A 5,195-nucleotide genomic window follows, 5' to 3' on the forward strand; every position below is an offset into this window, starting at 1 on the left:
GCGGGGGGCCGTCACCCGAGTGACTCGGCGAAGCTTCCCCTTGGTCCGCCTGAGGATTTCTGCCACGCAGCTCCCTCAAAGTCCCTCTTCCTGCCTGGCACAGCGCACAGTACGTTCTTACAGCTTTTTGTCCGATTCCCGGTGTTTCAGTTCATCCTTCCCTTTGTCGTCGGCTTCCTGAAGGTTGAGGTCTGGCTTACAGAAAAAGCAGCGCGCTCAACACTTGGGTTTTTTTCCTCACTGGGCTTTAGATAACTAGCGTTTCTTCAGTTTTTACCATAGTTTTTCTAAATTAGATATTAAGTATTTTACTTTTTTTTAAAAGGAACTTTGAGTTCCATTTTATGCAGTTGCAGTGACCTCTTTCGGACAGCATGTTGTCTACTGACGAAAGATAAAATGGACTTTAATCATTGAAACTAAGGGTGGGGTTATGATAAAAATTGACATCATAAATGGAAGCGTGCTTGGAGCACGAAGCTTTTTAGGAAAAACGGTGTTTGGAAGATGCAGTAATTCTTTGGAGCCTTATTATGAATGTTTATCCTTCTGAATGCTTCCCTCTGTATGCAGCAGATTAAAACAGAGGTATGGCTTTAGAAGAAGTCATGGCCTGAGTGAGTGGCTTCAGCAACTTGCAGCAATGGCTCAGCTTAAAAAAGAAAGTGAAAAGAAGCCATATTGTGATTATAATTACAGTTTGGTTACGGTGGGTGGATGACTGTCATCCTGCTAAGAGGTTTTTTTCCAGTGGCTAAAACAGTCTCGTGTTCAACAGTATCCATGTACGTGATGGTTTTTGCTTGCCTGAATGTCTTCTAGCTGGTTACTCAGTGCAAACAGGAGGTCTGGATGTCAGTTCTTCATTCAGCGGGTTTTTCTTTCCTTGTGTTGTTCCTAAAAGGCATCCCCCAAAAAAAAAACAGTCACACAGAGGTTTGGGCATGCAGATTTTGTCGCAGAAATCTTGTCTTACGTAAGGTCTAAGGAAAGTAAGTTAAGGCACGTGATTTCAGGGCATGCAATATCTTTTTGTTGGCAGGGAGAAAGCTGCAATAAAATCACTTGGTTCACGGATCTGATTAATGTCAATAGTATGTGTTGTTTCCCTGCTCCTTTTCAGTACCGAAATAGGAGATTAAAAAAGCCAAAGGTAAACTGGAGAAAATGTGGGGAAGGTTAGTGTTATGTCTGGGATTTGACTCTTTCTTGGTTGAGGTGTATTTAAAAGAGGATCAAGTGTGCCAGTCATTTCTTGTTGTTCTAAAGCCAGTTATCCCAGCTTTTGTGTTGTTACTGCTGTTTATAATTCCCATAGACAATTAGGAGAAATGAAGGCCTGAGCCTGCGGTTTCTTTCTGTGCAGGAGTTAAGTCTGCCCAGCTAGAATAAACTGCAGCGTTGGGGCCTGAGGAAGGAGTGAAACAAACATGCAATTGTGTTCAAAATAGCCCTTACAAATAAGGGGATAATCTTTGAGGAGTTTAACTATAGTTTTTTTGTTGCAATGATAATTGGTGCTGTTTTCCCAGTAGGATGTTGTGTTAGGCTATTGTTCTCACCAGCATGGATTTGTCTGGCTGAATTATAAACTCTGTAAAACTTTATCTAAAAGCATTTCACAAAACATTTGGTAAACACTGTCGGTTTTTTCTTTTTTCTTTTTTTTTAAGGCAGGGATTCATGTTTTCCTTCGTGTGTCGCTGAGAATCAACCTGCACACTTTGGTTAGACAGCAAACTAGAGGGAAGTTGAATGCGCAGGCAGCAGTTTAGCACAGAACTTCTGAAGGGATTCTTTCTCTGAAGCATGTGGCTTTTTTTTAATTGTGAGCAGATCTAGATTTTTCCTCCCCCTTATGTTAAAAACTGCTCTGCATTCAATTTTTGTTTGTCACAGTATGTGGCCAGTTGAGTTTCCTTCTCTACAAGTCCTCCTTTCTTGCTTATTTTTAGCCTCACTGTAATTCAAACAATCATCTTTGTTTCTGTTCCTGTTTGTATACTGATATTGTTGGGTAATTTCAAAGATGTGAAAAAGCACTTAGAGGTATTGTTGATGTAAGCTCCCTCTGCTGGTCAGCTCTGTAATAAATAGCTCTGGAAATAAAGCTCTGGTGTATAGTTTATCACTGAATCATGCAGCAGAAATGAAGACAGTTAAAAGCAGTGACGCACAGTGTTTCTAAAAGCAACTGTCTCTCTGAGCACTTAGTTATAAGTTTGTGACTTTCATACTCATAAGGTTCTTAATTGCAATTAAAATCCAGGAGTTGATCTGTGACATATTCCTTAGAACTGCTGTTGCCATGTTGCATACAGAATCTAAACAATAGCTTGAGAGCTAATATAGAGTGGTTTGGTTTGGAAGGGACCTTAAAGACCATCTAGTCCCAACCCCTCTGCCATGGGCAGAGACACCTTCCACTAGACCAGGTTGCTTAAAGCCTCATCCAGCCTGGCCTTGAACCCTCCCAGGGATGGGGCATCCACAGCTTCTCTGGCCAACCTGTTCCAGTGCCTCACCACCCTCTCCGGGAAGAACTTCTTCCTGATATCGAATCTAAACCTCCCCACTTTCAATTTAAATCCATTACCCCTTGTCCTGTCACTACAGACCCTTGTAAAAAGTCCCCTCCCAGCTTCCTTGTAGCCCCTTCAGGTACTGGGAGGTGCTACAAGGTCTCCCCGGAGTCTTCTCCAGGCTGTCTATTGAGACAGCTATTTGCATACAGTGCAAAATAACTTAATTACTTTGGGTTCCATCTGGTACACTTGCTACAACGTTGCACTTAACAGAGGTCCAGTTAAGGAGCAGTCCTTGCATAGTGTGTAATGTAGCAGGGTCCAGGCCTCTGTGTCATTATCAGGAGGTGTAAACAGGGAACTTAGCTCTCTTACTGATGCGCAGTACAGGAAGGGTGAGTGAAGGACGGTGTTTCTTTGTGCAACTGCTTGAAGTCTGAAGTCTCCTAGATCAGCCTTTCATAGCAAGGATTTGTCCAGAAGAAACTGCGCACTCCTTCCTTCCCAGTATCCAGGCAAATGTTGCGTGAGGTTGGAGTGTGACTGGTGTGAGAGGTCAGTTGCAATGTTGCAGTGCCTACTCTTTTGGAAAGCGTGCAGTATGTCTTAGAAGGTGCTAAAATTAATTGGGTTTCTGTTTTGGTAACACTAGGTTCCTTTACTGCCATCTCCGTTTACGTTACTATGTATGTTTTACCTACTGGTACTAGTTTGTCTGACAGGATATCCAGTTGAGCTTTGAGGTGTGAGAAATGCAGTCTAACTCGCACAGGTTTTGTCAAAGAGTGGTTAACGGGGTCGTACGATAGTGGGAAATAAGCCAGGAGGATTAAAGACCTGGTGCAAAGATCAGAAAAGGAGGGATAGAGTAGCACATGTTAAACTGGTTACCTCTAGAGCAGAAAAGGTTCTTGGGGTGCTGTAAAACTCGTTAGTGTAATTTACTAGGACGTTCTCCATCAAAATAACATTTTGTCTTCATGTCTTAAATTAACAGGATGTGTTGAAAAGAACTTCAGTGAAGAAAATATTTTTCTTAATGTCCAGTTTATGGCAAGTTTGTGCTTTGCCAATTGTGTATTATATGGAGTAAATTAAATAGGTGAAGTCAGCGGGACAGTTACTTGGTTTGCTCAAAAGAAACAAGTCATCGCTGTCTCCCTGTACCTGATGGGTAGTGTCACATGTTAAAAGATTTGCCGAAGTGAGGTAACAAACCCTGGCAGCCAACAAGCCTGTGAGTTTATAACTGGACTAGAAATCAAGGAGGCTTAAATGCATTCAAATCTGTTTAGCTGTGTAGAGTGCGCTGTTGTCTTGGCACCCGGTAAACTTTCAAAAGCTGTTGTACAAAGACATCTATTAGGAACGTGCCATCTGGAGCCTTAGGGTGCTTTCAAGACCTGCCTCAAACGTGCAGCGTAGAGGTAAGTCAGGCTGTTGGTGCGAGATGCCTGTGGAGCAGGGCTGGGTGGGTTGGAGCAAGGTTGCACAATTCGGTCAGGACACAAGGCTGGGTTTTGGTTGTGTTTGTGTGCGTGCTGCCACTGTGACCTCAGTGTTTCTCAAGCTTCTTTTTTTTTAAAGTAATGCTGCTACTGGACCGCCTCCTTCCAAAAATAAAGCTCATCTGCACTGAACAACTTGTATTTTAGGATTGACTGCTGGTCTTGAACAGCTTTCTGAAGCCATGTCTTGGTATCAGCACATTTTTGAGATTGGAAACAAAGGAAAGGGGCTCTTTTGTGTTCTCACTGTTGTCCACATCTGATACCCAGGCATCATCCAGAAGCAGCCTGATTTGACAGCAACAAAGCAAAGAATAGGGGGGTGGGATCAGACTGGAGCAAACAAATGAAAAGGAAGGAACTAAATGTTGATGAGAGGATGGCATCTGGATAGAAACTGCATGTCTTACCATTGAATGGTTACTTATTATTTTTTCCTTTTTATTCTTTGTTTTTTTCCTTTTTATTCTTTGTTTTTTTCCTTTTTATTCTTTGTTTTTTTCCTTTTTATTCTCTGTTTTTTTCCTTTTTATTCTCTCTTTTAATGGCTTATTTGTATCATGTCACTGACATTCTGTGGAATTCTCCATTAGTGCTTTTCAGGTGTCATAGAACTTGCTGATCCCCCTGGGTGTGGATGGTAGACTGTCAGTGGCAGAATGCCCTTCAGGGTATGAGCGATGTTAAAATTTCGAAGTGCAGGATTGAAGGCCTAGATAAGCTCTGCATCTTTGTGTTGACTGTCAGCTTTGTTCTTGAGCTGGTGCAATTGTCCTGAGGAAACTGGGAAGGAGGAGCATGGTGGAAGGATGGATTGTCTGTGTTCCTTGATGGATGATGTCTATGCCCAGTCATGTTTCCAGCTTTTAATGTGGTCCAGCTTGTTTCTAAGTAACAGATCAGGACAATTTCACTTCATCACTTTTCTCTGATGTGTTTCACTGTTTAATTGTACAAATTCATGAGTTTATCTCATGCTTTTGTGCTCTCACAAATAGTTTTTTTACCATAATAACAGCTTTTGATTACACAAGACGTGGCAGATTTGGGTCATGTGCTCAACTGCTCCAGCTTTATTTTTGTTTGCAGGTTTCACATGCACATCAACAGCTTGCTTACATGGCATATGTAAGGTGTTGGGGGGGGGGGGGGGGCAACACAA

The sequence above is a fragment of the Eurypyga helias genome, unplaced genomic scaffold, assembly GCF_000690775.1.
Source record: "Eurypyga helias isolate BGI_N326 unplaced genomic scaffold, ASM69077v1 scaffold14521, whole genome shotgun sequence".
Classification (NCBI taxonomy): domain Eukaryota; kingdom Metazoa; phylum Chordata; class Aves; order Eurypygiformes; family Eurypygidae; genus Eurypyga; species Eurypyga helias.